This window comes from Triturus cristatus, chromosome 8 (genome assembly GCF_964204655.1).
Source record: "Triturus cristatus chromosome 8, aTriCri1.1, whole genome shotgun sequence".
In the NCBI taxonomy this organism is placed as follows: Eukaryota; Metazoa; Chordata; class Amphibia; order Caudata; family Salamandridae; genus Triturus; species Triturus cristatus.
In genome coordinates this window covers 217666801-217686420 of record NC_140591.1, presented here as the reverse complement: position 1 = coordinate 217686420, position 19620 = coordinate 217666801, and the positions used below count along the sequence as shown (strand labels likewise).

Here is a 19620-nt window from a genome sequence, read left to right as displayed (position 1 = left end):
CTTTATCAGTTTATGGGCTGTATATTGTGAGCATAGGCCGGGATGGCCCAAAGCCGCCCCTTGCCTCTGAAAGGGCTCCTCTCTCTAGAACAGTGGTCTCCAACTGGTCGATCGCGAGCTACCGGTAGCTCGCGGAGACCCTGTGAGTAGTTTGTGATGCTTGCAGCTCGATTTAGTAGCCCTTTGGTGCTGTTTGGGCTATTTAGGCTGTTTTCAGGCTCTGTTGCCCGCCCACACACAAAGCAGCTGCTCAGATTGGCTTTGAGCTAAGCTGGGGCGGGGCGGGGCGGGCCGAAGGGGATGACGTTCTCACAGCTTCTTGTCGTGACTCGTGACCTAGCCTGGTGTATGCACCCCCTGCCTTTTCCTCACTGGCACCACGCTCATTGTGTGAGTCACGAGTGCGAAGGCTGCCAGTGCCGAGCTGCATCAGGCGTGCCAGGGTAGATTTGAAGATCGCGCAAGGCAAGCAGTAAAGAACTGCCGGCACCCGCGCCATCTACCCTTTTCATCAGAGCAGAAGGTAAGCCTGTGACGAGCACACCGACACTCCAAGTCTTTTTATTTCGACTGTAGACGGCACTGTGAGGCAAAAAGCACAACTGTTCTTATTTGCAGCTGCTGCCGTTTTTCAGTGAAAGCTGTTATTTCTGGAATGTGACGATCCGATTCTCCTCGTTTTTCACTTCTCTTTGTATTGTATTCATTTGTATTAATGCCCTTCAACCTTTGTGTGACTCGGTATGTTAATAAGGTCCGTTTGAAAGACGTCAACATTTGCGCTGTGCTGTGGTGATGTTCCAAATATGCCCAGTAACGAAAGCGATAGGTATGTAGTAGTTTAGTAGGGCACGTCTGTCTGTGCAATAACTTTGAAGCATCATAAACGGAATGGAATCATGGAGGGGTCGGTTAAGTAGATGACTCTTGTGTGAGTGCCTTATGGAGGGCTTTTGGGAACACACTATCAGTGCATTACGTAGAAGGTGAGCCACAGATAACGTGACCCTGAGAGTGCCTTTTCGGATCCAGCACAGAGTTCCATGGTGCATCACATTGCTACACTCTCCCCAGCGCCTTGACTACCTCAGGATAACTAGGCACGCGTGGTAGAGAGACCCCAGTAGTCCGGTCTGTACTGGGCACACACAAGAAGGGGGCACACCAACACAAATTGGGATTAAAGAAGGGTTTGTAAGTGTTTCCAAATAACAGATCGAGCTGCACTTCATGAGTATTAATACTTTGTGAAGCATTGCACGAATGGTGGCTTACCTGGCTTTGCCACATACCTTCCTGGAGGCCCGTATTACAGTGTAACCCCCAAAGATGCTGCATGGGTGTGAAACTGCTAAAAATACCTTCCAGCAACCCGAGTGTGCTGCAGTCTGACCTGGCGCTCAGTCAGGCTGCGTAAGCTTCGCAATACCCATCAGTAGGCATCTGAGGGTCTCTGCACAAAGGTAAGCACAGTGGGTAACTGACAGTAACTACACTACACCCAACTTCATTTGTGACACGTCCTAGGGCTGGCTCTCTGATGGAGAGTGGGGCTGTGTGGGTCCACTCTGGATACTGCCCCCTAGTTTTATTGCTAAACTTGTCAAAATCAGAAGGTAGGAGGCCACTGCAGCTTGCACCACCGCACATTGCGTCTGCCAGCGATGCTAGTACCAACACAACTACTTGCCATCATGCTCTTACAAGTGTAACGATCCAATTCCAGAATATTCCAGGCCCCCAAAGCTATAAGAATGGCTTGGACATCAGGTTTTGGTCATTTGTAATATATATGAAATCAATGAACAACTGTTGCTGTGCTCATCTCTAAATTAGAGACAAACACCACCACCACCATGTGGCAGAGCAGACTGACATAAGTGCAGGTGTTGACAAAGATCGGGTGCCAAGCACCGTAAATGAAGAAAGGGGAGGCATTGTGTTGCAGTATTAGCGTGTAGTAGTGTACTAACCCAATGTATGGCCCTGAACCACTTACCTACATTGGCAGCAAGCTGTGCCATGTGGGTGTGTGGTTGAAATCACCGAAGTACAACTACAGACAAACCTCGCACTCAACCCACCGACCAACCCCTCCAACCCCGACGATGGTGCGCGCACCCTCAGACGATGGATGGACGACTGCGCCAACACCTTAGCCCCGCTGAAAAAACAAACCCTCAGAGACAACTGGTTCACCCCGGAACTCCTAGCGTCAAAGCGCACCTGCCGAAAGCTGGAGAACATATGGCACAGCGAGAAGTCACCAGGCAGCCGTGCAGCCCACAAAGACGCCATTCGCAACCACCACCACCTCATCAGGACCGCCAAGAGGACCTCCTTCAAAGACCGCCTTGACAACAACGCACACAACAGCAAGGAGCTCTTCAACGTCGTAAAGGAACTCTCCAACCCTAGCTCCAACGCCAACGACATCCCACCGTCGACCTGTGCGACTCCCTCGCCACCTTCTTCCACCGCAAGATCGCCGACATCCACGATAGCTTCAACCCCCAGACGACCCTAACAAGCCCCAACACGCCGGAACCAACACACCCCACCGACCACGACCCCCTGACAACCTGGGCCAACGTGAGCATCGAAGACACAATCAAGACCATGGGCACAATCCACTTTGGCTCGCCGTCGGACCCTTTTCCACACCACATCTTCAACAAAGCCGGCAGCTCCATCGCACCCCACCTGCGCAACATCATCATCATCATCAACCTCTCATTCGAGACCGCGACCTTCCCTGAAAGCTGGAAACACGCCGAGATCAACGCCCTACTGAAGAAACCCAAGGCGGACCCGAGCGAACTCAAAAACTTCAGGCCCATCTCCCTGCTTCCGTTCCCAGCTAAGGTCATCGAGAAGATAGTCAACATCCATCACACCTGCTACCTCGAAGACAACAGCATCCTGGACCCGTCCCAGTCAGGATTCCGCAGCAACCACAGCACCGAGACCGCCCTCATCAGGATCCTACTGGACAACGGCAAGACGGCGGCCCTCATCCTTCTGGACCTCTCCGCCGCCTTCGACACTGTCTGCCACCGCACACTACGCACACGACTCCACGACACAGGGATCCGAGACAAGGCCCAGGACTGGACCTCCTCCTTCCTCTCCGGCAGAACACAGAGAGTCCGCCTCCCCCGTTCCGATCCGAAGCCTCCAAGATCATCTCTGGCGTCCCGCAGGGATCCTCCCTCAGCCTGACGCTGTTCAACGTCTACATGGCGCCTCTAGAACGCATCGCCCGACACCACGACCTCAACATAATCTCTTACGTCGATGACACGCAACTGATCCTCTCCCTCACCAAGGACCCGTTCACCGCCAAATCCAACCTCCACCAGGGAATGAAGGCCGTCGTCGACTGGATGGAGGATAGCCGCCTTAAGCTGAACACAGACAAGATCCTCATCCTCGGGCCCAACCCCTCAGCATGGGACGATTCCTGGTGGCCCACATCGTTGGGGACACCCCCCGCACCCACGAACCAAGCACGCAACCTGGGAGTCATCCTCGACTCGAAACTCACCATGACCAAACAAGTCAACGCTGTCTCCTCTACCTGCTTCAACACCCTTGGTATGCTCCGCAAGATCTACAGATGGATCCCGACAGACACAAGGAAAACAGTCACCCAGGCCCTAGTCAGCAGCAGACTCGACTACGGAAACGCCGTCTACGCCGGAGCCCCGACCAAGCTCATCAACAGACTGCAAAGAATCCAGAATTCCTCCGCACGCCTGATCCTCGACGTCCTGCGCCGCGACCACATCACCCCCCACCTGAGGAACCGGCACTGGCTCCCTGTCGACAAAAGAATCTCCTTCAAACCCCTGATCCACGCACACAAGGCACTCCACAAGACTGGCCCAGCTTATCTCAACAGTCGACTCTCCTTCTACGTACCCAACAGGAAACTCCGCTCCGCAGACCTCTCCCTGGCTACCGTACCACGCATCCGTAGAACCACAGCCGGAGGCAAATCCTTCTCCCACCGCGCCGCCAAGACCTGGAACACCCTTCCCCTCATCCTACGACAAACCAAAGACCTTCTAGCCTTCAGGAGACAACTCAAGACCTGGCTGTTCGACCAGTAGCAACAGCACCCCCCTTCTCCCCACCCTCAGCGCCTTGAAACCCTTGCGGGTATGTAGTGCGCTTTACAAATTATTGATTGATTGATTGATTGATTGATTGATTGATTGAAAGTGTTTTCCTTGGTTTGTGATCCTATGTGGAAAGTTTTTCAAGAGTTGTCTGAAGAACACCAAAGTGTGCTTACTTTTATTTATTATCTGATAAGATAACAATGTTATCATGTTATGGGACACACTGTATTATAGCAGTGTGGTGAATGATGGGGTGTGAGATATTGGTTTGAAATGTGGGTGATCCCAGTCACCATAAGCCTGAGGTCACAGGGCTATGTCACAAAATCTGCAGCTGTCATGGAATATCATTATCAGGAGTAGTTTTGAAAGCTTGCCTGGACCTAATTCAATAAAGTCCAATGTTTGCTACAAATGCAGGGGTACCCAATAGAAATAATTTGCAAAACCTTCACCTTTGTGAATTGGGTGCTTGGTGAGGTATAATTTTAGGTTCTCTTCCTAGTTACAGAAGTCGACTTAAGTCATCCATACAAACCCAAAACTAGTCTTTCGTCATAATGAATCAAATCTCAGGTCGTTTGTGAAAAGCAGTCCTCCAGTGTTCATAATAAACATAGCTAAGGTGAGTTACTTATCTCACATTCCAACTGTGCTGTTTAATTTACCAGCATGGCTGCTACTCACAAACGGTCTGCAATCCAACATAATTAAATGTAATGTAATGTAATGTAATGTAAAATCCACTTCTATAGCGCTTCTATCACTCCAGGGAGTATCTTGGCGCTCACCCAACTCAGTTGTACGAGATGGGGGGGGAAGAGGTAGACAACATTTCGCACAGGATACTGCATCTTTAAACCATTGCTATGCAAGCTGAATCGGACATAGAGTATACCCAAGTTTTTAGTGCTTTCCTATATTGGGTTTCATCCGACATGGAACGTAAGAAAAGGAGGAGCTTGTTCCAGGCCTTGGCACCCAACACGAAAAGAGATTTACCACCTTTTGTTGTCAGTCTGAATTTAGGGATAACCAACAGATTCTGACCCACAGACCTTAGACAGCGTACTGGATTATATCGTCTAAAGCCCTGGCTTAGATATTTAGGGCCTTGATGGTGAAAAGCCCTAAAGGTAATCAAGAGGACCTTAAAAAGGATCCTCTTTGCAATTGGAATTAAGGGTGTCCATGTGGTATTCTTACCTGTTATGGATTGGATGTGGACTTCATCAACATTTTTACTCTTACAGCCTTAACAACTAATCATGGATGAAGAGCCAGGACCCTCCAAAAGGGCAAAGAGTAAGACTTACTACTTCCATCAAGTGTGGGAGAACGCATTTTTATTTACACAAATTAAAGACAACTGTGTATGTTTAATCTGTGGAGCAAAAGTTGCAGTGGGAAAAAAGGGCAATGTTGAGAGGCATGTTTCAACAAAGCACATGCATTTTGAGAGGAAGTTCCCGAAAGGAAGCAGCCTGAGGTCACAAACAGTAAACAAACTGAAATCTGCATTGCAGACACAGCAATCTTTTATTTACAAAGCCCACGAAGAAAGCAACTGAAGCATCCTTCATAGTTACTCATCACTTGATTAAGCACAAAGCAACATTTTCAGATGGAGCCGTTGTAAAGGAAGCAATGCTTCTAATGCCCAACTCCTTATTCAAAGACTTTAAAAATAGCCCTGAAATTATGTCTGCCATTTCAGATGTGCAGTTAGGGTCAAACACTAAGGCAAGAAGGGTATCTGCATTATCGATCAACATGATAGAGCAGTTAGAGCGCGATTTAAAGAACTGCAAATACTTTTCTCTTCAATGTGATGAATCTGTTGATGCAAGCGATATTGCACAGTTGGCAATGTTCGTTAGAATGTTTTTTGAAGATTTTACTGATAAAGAGGAATTTTTAACTTTGTTGCCTCTGACTGAAAACCACAACCAGAGGATCTGACATTCACAATGAGGTGAAAAATTATTTTGTGAAACAAAATGTCCCATTGAAAAGGTTAGTGGCGATAACCACTGATGGTGCATCTGCAATGATAGGGCGTCATTCTGGCTTCATTGCCAATTGTAAAGCAGATCCAGATTTCCCTCTGTTATTGAACTACCATTGCATTATACATCAACAGGCAATATGTGCCAAGGTAATGGGGTTTCATCATGTGATGACTCCTGTTAAAATTATTAATTCAATTTGTGCAAAGGCCAAGCAGCACCAAACCTTCAAATTGTTCTTTGAAGAACTATCAGCCAAGTATGGTGACCTTTTACTGCACACTCAAATCCGATGGCTTAGCAGGGGAAAAATACTGCGAAGATTCCTTTCACTATTGCCAGAAGTCAAAGCTTTTATGGAGTTTAGAAATGAAGATACCACACTGTTATCAAACACTCAATGGTTGCTCGATTTAGCTTTTTTGACAGATGTGACAGAAAAATTAAATGTATTGAACTACGAGTTGCAAAGCAAAAACAAGACAATACCCAACATGGTAAGTTCTGTGAAAACTTTCAAATCAAAACTTAACCTTTTCATACAGCATGTACAGAAAAGAAAGATGCAGCACCTTCCCTCTGTGCTCCAAATCCTTTCAGAAAACAAAGCTGAGGCTGAGCTCCTGGACATAGAAAAATATAGTAGCCTCCTCATGAGGCTTAATCAAGAGTTCAGTAACAGATTTAGTGATTTTGAGCAACTGGAGCCCTGTGTGATGTTCACTTCAAACCCCTTCATGGAAGTGGATGTTAGTGACATTTCAGAGAAAATTAGTGTGTTTTTGAACCTTGACTCTGCCACAATGGAAATGGAGATTGCCACACTTCAAAATGACATTGAATTGAAATCAAGGCAATCTGACATTAATTTCTGGAGTCGTGTGGATGCTGAAAAGTTTAAGAACATCCACACAGCTGCATTGAAACGTTTTTCCCTGTTTGGCTCTACCTCTCTTTGAGCATTTTCAGATATGAACTTCTTAAAATATAAGTTTGGCACACGTCTGACTGACGAACATTTAAATGACTCCATAAGAGTTGCCCTCTCAAGCCACACCCCAGATTACAAGGGATTAGTGGACACCATGCAGTGTCAAGTCTCTCACTGAAATAATTTGAAAGCATTCACAATCAATACTTGTTTAATGACAGTTCCTGGTGAAATCCCAAATCTAGGTATCTGTTTCATTACGAACACCAAGATTAAAGTTGCTGCAGAGAAGAATCTTCAGCCCCCAGTTTATTTTATTAGTTTAACAAAAACAAAGGAATGTGCACTGCAGGCCTGTTTTACAAACACAAGAAAAAGTAGCTGGAGAGAGGAATCTTCAGCACCTTTCCAAATTTGTATTTGCTGCACAAGAACAAAGCAGTGTTTGCTGGAGGCCTGGTTTACTGATTACAAGGAAAAAAGATAGCTATAGAGAAGAATCTTCAGCATCTTACAAAATTCCTTTTGTTGTTAACAGTTAGTAGTAGATGAACAAGAACAAAGCAGTGTGTACTTAAGGCCTGGGTTTCAGACACCAAGAAAAAAGTAGTTGTAGAGAAGAATCTTCAGCACTTTTCCAAGCGTTTACTGGAGGCCTGGTGTATTGACATCAATATAAACAAGCATTTGCAATGCAATAGGTCTCGCATTCACGCGAGTTTAAGCTATTGGCATTGTAAATGACACTGCCTTTTATTTAAGTTTTAAAAAAGAAAACAAAAATAAAAGGCATTGTTATTTGTAATGTGAGTAGCTCAAACTTGCGTAAATGCGAGACCTATTGCATTGCAAATGCTTGTTCTGCAAATGTAGAGGGGAGTAGAATTACGTGTTGTCAAGTAGAGTGGAACTATGCAGAGTGAAATTATGATGTGTGGGGTGAAATTATGTGGCATGAAAGTATGTTGAGTGGCTTGGAACTGTGTGGCATGGAGCTGAATTGTGAGATGTGGAATTCTTTGGCGTGGTGTGGCATAGACTGCAATTGTATGGAAATGAATTATGTTACCTGGAGTTAAATTATGTGGCATGGTGTGGAATTAAGGGATGTGGTGTGGAATTAATTGGCATGGCGTGGAGTAGGATTATATGGTGTGGTGTGGAATTGTGTGGCGTGGAATTGTGTGGCATAGAATTGTGTGGCATGGAATTGTGTTGAGAGGAATGGAAGTATGTGTCATGGAATGGAGTGGAAATATGTGGCATGGAATGAAATTATGTGGTGGACCTGAATTATGTGCCGCTAAGTGGAATTATGTTATTGAGTGGATTCATTAATAGTGGAGTGGAATTATGTGGCATGGAATTACGTTCCATGGAGTGTAATTATGTGGTATGGCATGGAATTAATTGGTGTGGATTTGTGTGGTGTGGCCTAGAATTGTGGGGTGTTGAGGGAAATTGTGAGACATGGAATTGTGTGGCGTGGTATGCAATTGTGTGACATGGAGTGCAATTCTGCGGAGAGGAAGTATGGGGGTGGAGTGGAATTATGTGATGTGGTGTGGAATTATGGGGTGTGGTATGGAATTATGTGGCATGCAATTTTGTGCCATGGAATGGAATTATGTGGTGTGGATTTATGAGAAGTGGAGAGCACTTTATATGGCATGGAATTATGTGGAGTGGAATTATTTTGCATTCACTGAGATAGACATGTTACTGTGTGGCGTGAACTACAATTATGTGACGTGGTGTGCAATTGTGTGGAGAGGAATTCAGTGCCGTGAAGTGGAATTATGTGACATGGTGTGAAATCAAGTGGTGTGGCATAGAATTAGGTGGCAAGGAGTGGAATTATGCTCCGTGGAGTAGAATTATGAGATGTGACATGGAATGGTCTGGCATGGAATTGTCTGGTGTGGAATTGTGTGGTGTGAAATTATGTTGGTTTGGGGAGATTAAATTTAGGTGGTACAGTGTGGTACAATGTGGAATTATGTGGTATGGAGTGGAATAATGTCTCATGGAGTGGAATTATGTAGCATGATGTGGAGTAGTGATGTTGCATGGAGTGAAATTATGTGGGATGGAGTTGAATTGTGTGGCATGGAATTGTGGGGTGTTGACTAGTGGAATTATGTGGTGTAGATTAGAATTAGGTGGCGTGAAATTATGTGGAGAAGAATTGTGTTGCATGGAATTGTTTGGCATGGTATTGTGCGGCATTGAGAGGATTGGAATTATGCGACATGGAGTGGAATTATGTGGCTTGGATTGGAAATAGGAGGGTGGAGTGCACTTAGGTGGCATGGAGTTGAATTGTGTGGTTCAGAATTGTGTTGCATGGAGTGTAATTGTGTTGACTGGAGTGGAATTGTGCAACGTGGAATTGTGTGGCGTGAAATGCAATTGTGTGATGTGGAGTGCAATTGGGTGACATGGAGTGTCACTGAGTGGAGTGGAAATCATATAGCATGGAGTGGAATTATGTGACATGGTAATGAATTGTGTGGTGTTGAGTGGAATTACGTGCCGTGGAATTATGTGGCATGGAGCCGAATTATGTTGATTTGAATTGTGTGGCATGGCATTACATGCCATGGATTGGCTTTAAGTGGCGCAGAATTTTTTGGCATGGAATTGTGTGGTGTGAAATTGTATGGCGTGCAATTGTGTGCCATGGAGTGAAATTTTGAGACATGGAATTGTGAGGAGTGCCACTGTGTGACATGGAGTGCAATTGTGTGGAGTGGGATTAAGTGATGCGGAGTGGAATTATGTGACGTGGTGTGGAATTATGTGGTGTGGAGTGAAAGTGTGTGGCATATAGTAGAATTATGTGGCATGGATTTATGTGATGTGCAATTGTGTCGCATGGCAAGGAATTGAGTTGAGTGGAAATATGTTGATCTGAATTATGTGGCACGAAAGGGCAGAGGCATTATGTGACACAGAGTGGAATTATGTTGTAGGGAGTGAAATTATGTGGCATAGTATGTGGCATGATGTGGAATTATATGTTGTGCACTGAAGTGGAATTATGTGGTATGGAGTAGAATTATGTGGCATGGAATTGTGTGAGTGGAAATTCGTGGCATGAGTGGAATTATGAGATGTGGAATTGTGTTGCATGGAACTGCGAGGCCTTGAGTGGTGTGGAATTATGTGGCATGGGTTGAAATGATGTGGTATGGAGTGGATTGAAAATAGGTGGAGTGGAATTATGTGACTTGGAGGGGTAATAAATGGCATGAAATTATGTGGTGTGGAGTTGAATTACGTTGCGTGGAACTTGGTTGCGTGGGATTCTGTGGTGTGGAGTCGAATTGTGAGACATGGAATTGTGCAGCATGGAGAGCAATTGTGTGGCATGAAGGGCAGATGTGTAACTTGGAGTGCAATTGTGTGATGTGGAATGCCATTGTGTGGAGTGGAGTCATGTAGGGAGGAGTGGAATTATGTTACACTTTGTTGAATTATGTGGTGTTCTGTCAAATTATGTGGCATGATGTGGAGTGGCATTATGTGATGTGGAGTAGAATTATGTGACATAGAATTGTGTAGCATGGCGTGGAATTGTGTTGCATTGAGTGGTGTAAAATTATGTGGCATATAATAAAGCATAATTATGTATAGAGGTCATTTAAGTGCCTGCTGCTTGTTTCCTCTGACAGATGGTCACTTGAGAGCAATGTATCGGAGTTTGGAGCTGATCAATAACGTGTCCACTGGAGGGGAAACAGCAATTAAGGAGGATGTCTCTGTCTCCCTTCACGCCCAGGGAGGAGGGAGATAGGAGCAGAGCATCAAAGGGCTGGGTGAGAAGGGAGGGGGGAATGCAAGGGTCAAAGCGGCGAAAGTGAAAGTAATCGAGCAGAGCATCAAAGGACTGGGTGAGAAGGGAGGGGGGAATGCAATTAGCAGAGGAGCAGCTGTGCACGTGCATGTGATCTCGTGCACTCAAGGTTTAGGCCAGCCAAAAGTGTGGGTAGGACTTTGAAAATCCCACATATAAAATGTCTCTTCGAGCCTTTGGCTCGCGAGACCTAAAAAGAGCTAAAGAGAAGAATCTTCAGCATATTTCAAAGTTCTTTTTAGTTGAATAAGAACAAAGCAATTTGTACTGCAGTCCTGGTTTACTGACTCTCCTAAAAAGTAAAGGAAGCAATGAGAATACAACTGCGAACATGACTGGTGCCATAAAAACCTTAAAGTCAAAACGAAACCTTCTGAAGAATTCAGAGTGGAGGACAAAATCGGTACTTTCCAATCCAAACAAAGCTGAAGTTCAGTTTATCTGGCAACTGAAAAACACAGCGATCTTGTCAAAGCTACAGTAGAAGAATCCATCTGCAATTGTGATTCAGCAAAGCTTTGCACAGCCTGACTGCCACACACTGTGACTACTTCACTACTATAATGACTTCTTCAGAACTGCCTCCGCCAGGCTACCAGATTACACAGCATAAGAGGACATCATACAGTTCCACATTGAAGGTAAGATTGCTTTTCCTGTTTGTTAATTGAGCTGCATTATAATGATTATTTCAGTGACATCTATTGAAAGGTCCTGATTTTGAGGCTATTAATTGAAAGGTCATAAAGAGGTTTCACAACACAAATCCAAAGTCATTCCTTTCAGTGTTTCTAGGGAACTCTTAAGTATTGTGTTGAAACCACAGTGGGTTCTGAAGAAATTAGGCTTAATGAGTCAATAAAACTAGGCGTGGGAGGTCTCTCGGAAAAATGCGCGAGTTGCTTGGGGTTTAGTAGCTCACAACAATTTTCACTGACCAGAAGTAGCTCTCACTACATAAAAGGCTGGAGACCCCTGCTCTAGAAGTAATGCTCTGGTATGTTCAGCTCTGCTGCATCTCTATAGAGTGCGGCTGGAATGCATTGTGAGCAGCGCCCAGGGTTGCGCAGTGCAAAGAACGGAGGGCAGCAGAGTTTGATAACCACATTAAAGCACACCAACATCTGTTGAGGCCAAAGACAACACTATCTCCAGGAATTAACCTCCTGAACCCCTTAATCGTTAACCTAAGCAGAGAGAAAGTTAGACAACAAGAAACTATTTGTCAGTGGTCCCTCGGAGAGAAGTGGCGAGCAATATTTTAGCAGGAACAGCGTGAGAAGGACTCGCGGGGCTCTGCACATTTTAAGCAACGAATATATTTGTGTGGGAAACAAAAGCACAAAGGGTGTAAATACACAGCTGACCGTACCTTGAAGTTTCTAATCAGGCTTCGCAACGGACCGACTGTCTTGGGCTGTTAGGAAAAATAGAAGCACTTCCACTAGACAATTTTAGGACTTGTAATGTGAATAAAGGCTTGTTGTGTCTCCTTTCAGTGGGCTGGGAAGGCATTGAAATCAACAAGAGGACAACACGAGGACACATGAAATAAACAGCATTTTTATAAACGTCGCCTCTCTTAATTTTATACACAGCATATTTTGTGCTGACACTTTGGCTGTTATGTTCTGGAAGATGCTTTAAAATCACGTTAAGATATTTCTTTTACAATTAATACATTATTTTTACTTGTAATAATGGAGAACATTTAAAAAAAATCTATTGGTGAGCGTATGTTGGCATTTATTTATACACTACACAAACATTAAAAACCTGGATTACAAACAATACGGCCCAGAGACTTCATAAACTAAAGCAGAAACACTATAATCGCGTGGCAGCAGCATGCGCAGTAAATGAGTGTGATGTAATGCCTTTTACGATTTAACAACAGCGTGCTAATTGCTTGCGTTATTATGGTTGGCAATGTATCATCATACATCCATTAAAAAAGCACACACAAAGAGGCCTGTATGCAAGATGCCAATAAACTGCTTTTACTTTGGGAGGCCAGTAGATATTCCTTGTTGATGCCTCAGGTACATGCCTCCACAATATAAAAATATGGCCACCACCCAAGATCACTGCAAAGGATTTGAGAGAGGTATTGTTGGTGTGGGAATGTCCACAGCATGGTGAATAGGTATATGTTCTCAAAGCCTGAATCTGTGAATCTGTTATCTAGAGTTTTATTTTGGCCCAGGTGTCTCACTAAGTTAGGGGATTTAATAGAAGTCTAGGCCTGTCCCTGACAATGTGAGGTCCAGGACCTGTCCTGTTGCCTACAGGGGTGCACCAAGCATACCCTGATAGTGGGCAGAGGACTAAAGTCCCTGTCCTGTGTGTAGCACATAAAGCATTGGTGACAGCATTCCGTATTTTGTGTTTGTCGTTTGGCCGGATCTTTTCATCTGTGTCAATGAGAATGTGGCCTACTGACTCCTCGTGTGTAAAGTTCTGCAGTTATGTGAAAACCAGAATCCGGTGCTTACAACTAGTGTGTATGTTTTGTGTGCGTGTATATATGTGCGTGTTTGTGTGTGTGTGTTTGTGTAGCATAGCATGCATTCAAGCAATAGTTACTCCAGTTTCAAAGGCCAGTCCTTCAAGATTGCCTCTTCCTGTTGAAACTTGCCCTTGTCCCACTATTAGACCCTCCACCTCCACTATCACACCATTGATTAGAAAACGATAGTGTTACACCACTCTTCTTTATATTGTCAAAAATATTGCTTTCAAAGGGACAACAGACAATTTTTAACTTAGACCAACAATGGTTACATGTTTATAAGATAAGGCAGGTTTATTGTCCATGTTACCTCCAGAGTATTACGATTGTTGGAATGTTTTTGATAAAGTGAAGGCAAACGTCCTTCCTCCTTGCTGGGAATTTGATTGCAGAACTAATTTACAGCCAGGAGCTAAAATATCTTGCAGCAGAATATACGCTCTGATTGAAAAAGAGAATGAGTATCTCCAATATGGTCAAGAAAATCTAGCTTTATTCATGATTTCCAATCTCTGTTATGTTATGTTATACTTTATTTGTAAAAGCGCACGTACACCAATTGGTTTCATGGCGCTACTCTAAGGGTGCTCGTCCTGGGCTATTACTCATATGCCTGTCTAAATAACCATGTCTTTAAGAGTCTACGGAAACTCATGAGGTCTGTGCAGGATCTGATTTCTAGAGGCAAGGAATTCCAGTATGTGGGGCCTAGTATGGCGAACCTTGTTCCACCAAGACGATTCAGTTTGAAGGAAGGTATAGTTAGGAAGTGCATATAGGCAGATCGCAGGTTGCGGGTCGGGGTGTATCTTTCGATAAGGTTGTTGATGAATTTAGGGTTTCTACCATTCAAGGACTTGAAGATAATGCATCCCACCTTAAAGGCGCATCTCTGGGTTATGGGGAGCCAATGCAGCTTCTTTAGAAGCGGAGTGATATGTTGACGCCTATTTTCCTGAAGAATCAGTCTGGCTGCCTGATTCTGTACCAGTTGTAGACAGTGGGTGAGGTAAGCAGGAATGCCAAAATAAAGAGAATTGGCGTAGTCTATATGGGATATTACCATAGCGAGCGGACTGCCTTTATTTTTGCTTCCTGTGTAAGGAACCTACTAATTTTCCTTATTTTCCTCAGTTGGAAACAACACGTTGAGATTACGGATCCTATTTAGGTTTTCATTATGAGATCATTGTTAATTATGAACCCCAGGGTTTTGGCGGATACCGAAGGAGTAGGGAGCTGTCCCAGCTCTATAGGCCAGAACTGGGGACTCCAAGGATTTAAAAGTCCTCCTGTGAGAATCACTTCTGTCTTATCTGGATTTAGCTTCAGATGTCTGCTGTCCAATCGCGGATGAACAGCATCGTGGTCTGGAATTCGTGGACGGATGTAGGAGAGTTACTGATAGGGAACACCAGTTGGAAATAATCCACGTAATTAAAGGTGTGAACTTTCCATTCTTTCAGGGCGTTAATCAAAGGGAGAAGGTGTAAGTTGAACAGGTGAGGGGAAAGTGAGGAGCCCTGGGAAACACCGCATGTGGTTCTCACCTAAGGGTTCGTGAATTGGCCTAGGCGGACAGCTTGAGATCGGTTTCCTAGAAAGGAATGGATCCATTCAAGGGCTGAGCCTTGAATTCCTGCTTCCATGAGACGGTCGACCAGGATGTTGTGGTCGACCATGTCGAATGCCGCAGAAAGGTCCAGCAACACCAGGGCTTGCGGAGAGCCCCTATTAGCCTTCTCTCAAAGGGTGTCCAATACTGTCAGTATAACTGACTCTGTGTAGTGAGCAGGGCGAAACCCTGCTTGATGTGAGTCCAGATAATTGGACTGCTCCAGGAAGGCAGATAGACTTCTGGCCACATGGGCTTCAAGTAGTTTGGCCAGGTAAGGTAGCAGTGAGATAGGGCACCATTATTTTGTGCACTGAAAAAAGTGGGAGAACTACATGCATGCATAGATTGCCAAAACCTGAATCTTGTGTCTATTACACAATTTACTCTAAGTTGGATTGGAGAGGCATATATTATTTAGAGTGAAGGAAGGGAATAAGGTAAAACAGCGTTTCAAGCAAAGTTTGGTCGGTACAAACATCAGGGGATGTATTTTGGACTATGCACTAGGGCCTGCAGCCTTTCAATTCATGTTTTTTTTTTAAATATATGTGAAATATTATGCAATAGTGCAACAGTATTCTTGGCTACGAAAGAGTCATCTATATGACAAGATCAAAAAATGCATTTTCCATACTACAGAAGTTGGATTCTTTGGTTTCAAATGCAATCCAGATGGATCTGAAAAAGAAGAGAACTGTTGCAATGGAAGGCTCCAAGATACATCAAAAAAATCAATGTATTTTCTCGAATTTACAAACTTTTATCGCAGGTTTATAAACAATGTTTCCTCAATTGTAGCTCCCATAACTGAATTCCTGCGAAAATGAGTGACGTTAATGTGGACCCAGGAAGAATCATCTTAAAGTTTAAAAGAAAAGTTTCTCACGGCTCCCATTCTACAGCATCTTGAAGTTTCTCAACCAGTTAAGGCAGATGCATCTCAAGTAGCCATTAGTGGAGTTTTGTCACAGAAAGATGCTGAAAACATAACTTTACATCCAGTCGCATATTTCTCCAGGAAGCTATCACTAGTAGAAAGAAACTAAACCATAGGAGATACAAATGTATTGGCAATCAAAGATGTTTTTGAGGAATGCTGTCATTATTTTTGGGAGCAATACATGTGGTCATGGTCCTTACTAAACACAGAAACCTTCAGTTTTTCAAATCAGCCAAAGCTTTGACTGTCAGGCAGTTAAGATGGACTCAATTTTTCACCAATTATAAGTTTGTTATCCAGTATCAAGCAACAAGAAAAAGCAGCAGCAAGAAAAATGTGTTTTGAAAGTGAACAAGTAACTAATCTTCTCCCTCTTGATAGAGTCAGAGCTTCTACAAAAAATATTTTCTTGATCAAGTAATCGATGCTCATTTGTGAATAAGATAGAATATGTGGACAGGTCCAGAAGAAGATATCAAACACTGTATGAGAAATACAAACTTTACTTACCCACAGAAAGATTACAGAAACTGGCGGTCAACTGGGTGTCATTGTAGTCTATTGGCTGGTCATCCAAGCAAAATTAAGACCATTCAGTAACTGGAAAGATATGACCAGGGCCACTGGAATTATGAGTAAGGGCATCAGGAAATTTGGGGGCAGGGTTGACTAAATTATGCCACAAGAAAAGGCAAATTATGCAGCATAATAAGGAATATTTCCTGACAGTATTACTTCATAATAGTGTAATTTGTACACATGGTAATACTGTCTGGGAAAATATTTTGCCTCATTATTAATAGTTTAATAACCAAATAAAGAAACCTAAAAAAGACAAGTTAACCTTTGCAAAGGGCTTTCCACTGCAAACAAACACACATTGTCACCTTTTCAGTAGCGTTCGATCCATTTGAGCTAGAACTTTTTTTTTAAGTTTGAAGATGCTGCAGTTACATGGCACATGCTGCAAATTCATAATTATTTTTAAAAAGCAGCGGGTGCAGAATTGCATGATTCCAGTGGCCCTGGATATTACTGGTGGACAAAGATGCCACAAGACGCCAGGAGATTGGTCTCAGGTTAGCACTTTTGTGCTCTGAGTAAAAGTTAAATCACTTCACCATTTGGCATTTTAAATTCACTCCCTGTACCTCCTAGTCCTTGTCATTTTACTTCCATGGGCTTTTATCAGGAGATTATCGCCATCCAAGGTGGGCTATAACATCACCTTGGTAGTGGTCGAACATTCACTAAAATGATACACCTTTGCCCTTAAGAACATCTGTCACACATCCATACATCAGCCACTATATTTTTACAACAGGTAGTACAATTGTATAACTATAAATCTAACTTCTATCATGGTTCCATTATTAGCACCAAAGTAAATGTCCAAAGTATCAAAAACCATCTGTGAGATTTTTTCATATGCTGTAGAGATGCACGCCTGTATACCATAATTCTGGGAAAAAGAACAGCGGTTTTATGTTTATTGGTCATCATTCTAAGGCAGGATTATGGTAAAGAGCAGAGAAAGCTACACAGTCATTCTTTTCTCCAGACTATGATGTAACTCTCAGTTCAGAGTTCCTGATATTTGGAATGGACATGACCTAACAGAGTAACTAAATGATCCTACTCCCTGGTAAACCCAAGGTAACAGCTGAGTATGCAGGGATGGAAGGGGCAGTTGGGTATAGGGAAGGGGTATCTTGGAACAGCAAGTGTTTATGCCATATAAAATGGCACAAATTGCTTGATGTTATAACAACATAAAAGTAATATGGTGAGCTTTTAGAAAATCAGCTTTATTGACACAGAAGATTTGAAACATAAGGAACAAAATAATTATTTAACTGGGCATCTGCGACAAAGGATAAACCCTTTAGAGATGCGACATGGTCCACCACTGGGATAATGGAGAGGATTTTTAGCATCATAGCAGTAACTCACGCATAAAGTGGACTTTTTTGCATGGTGTGCTTCCACGGTACAAGGCTCCAGAATGATGGGGGTCATTCTTGGTATAGAGTGGGCTCTGCCTCAATTATTGTACCCACATCTGGCATTACTCTGGCCCAGGCATTATATTGATTCTATAAAAGTGGTGCCCTCCAATATTTATTCAAAACTGGTGCAGGATAGTTATACGTGCTTCCATGGATTTTGCCCAGGAGAGACACCAAAAGTAGCAGGTGAAGAACTGGCAGCATTAATGGAGATCTCTTTTGCAGGCTTACAAGAGGCCATTCATTGGCAAGCTCTGGCTCCCCACTTGACCCCTGCCTGGGTACAATTCTTAAACTTGTGGTCCCTCTCTTAAATCAACAGTTAAATTACTTGTTTAATTGCTTCTTAAATTCTGGCACTGTACCAGCAACCAGGGAAAAAAACATTTGGGCTCCCTCTTCTACAAAAACCTAATGCTGACCCTGAACGTCTGAGTAATTACAGACCTATTTTCCTTCTCCCCACTCTGGGGAAAATGCTAGAACAGTTGTTCAACAAACTGCGATCCCAATTTATTGGAAGGAAAAGGATCTTGCTCTGCACCAAACAGGCTTTTGACAAGGCTTAAGTATGGAAGCCGCTCTTTTAGAAGTTACAGGGTTTGTGAAAACCAACCTAGATATAGGGGAAAAGTAGTGGTCAAACTCCCCAATCCATTGATACGCTCGATCATAAAATCCTGCTAGAGAGGTTGGAGGAGGCTGGGATAACCGGGACGGCAAACCGCTGGATTAAGTCTTTTTAATGGAGAGGGAGCAAGCGATTTTCGACCTCCTTTCACCTCCTGCTTCAAAAAGCTTCAATATAGTGTCCCAAAGGGCTCTTCATTGAGCTCAACGTTGTTTAACACTTGTATAACCCAGCTGGAGAAGGCCGGAGAACAATAAGGCTTCAATTTGTTCTCGTATGCACATGACACCTAGCTACTGCTGTCAGCAAATAGAGAATACAGTGGTAGAGAATTTTCAAGGTTGCTTGTACCCAGTGGCCAACTGGATGAAACACAGCCCGCTGCAGCTGAATTAAGATATATCTGAAAGTCTGGTGTTTCGCGAATCCACCCCCCCCCCCCCCCTTTGACTTTAGAATTCTTTTGCTCAAAGATATAGGTGAGCCACCCACTCTTAAATCTGAAGCGAGAAATCTGGGTATTAAATTTGACAAAGACTTAGCTTTCACACCTCAAATTAGAGATATTACTGCCACGTGTTTCGCATTGATCAGATTACTTCCTGGACATAGTCTGAAAATGGTGGTGTATGCCTTGGTCCCATCCAAGTTGGATTATGCCAATGTGCTCACCATAGGACTGCCAGCTGGATTTCTGAATAAACTTCAGCTAGTACAGAATGGTGCTGCCCATTTAATCCTAATGGGCAATCTACTAAGGAGGAACTCAAGAAGTTGCATTGGTTTGCGATTAACCAAAGGATCATATTTAAGGCCATGTTGATTTGTTTTAGAGCACTGCATCATAAAGGGTCCTTGTATTTACAGAGAACACTCAAGCTGTACACCTCTGCTAGGGCGCATCAGTCCGCAAATCAAGGAAGGGTCTGTATCCCAAAGTGTCATCAAGTAAGACCAGATGGTAGATCCTTCTCTGTTCTGGCA

At 43.7% G+C, this 19620-nt stretch overlaps 1 protein-coding gene across 1 annotated transcript in view; it reads left to right on the top strand.

Moving 5' to 3' along the window:
• The first annotated feature begins 392 nt into the window (after window positions 1-392).
• SLC36A4 (solute carrier family 36 member 4) overlaps window positions 393-19620 on the top strand; it is a 1249299-nt gene continuing 1230071 nt past the window's right edge. The window contains exon 1 of the mRNA XM_085621384.1: window positions 393-523. The gene's annotated coding sequence lies outside the window, so the exon portion shown is untranslated. The remainder of the gene's footprint in view (window positions 524-19620) is intronic.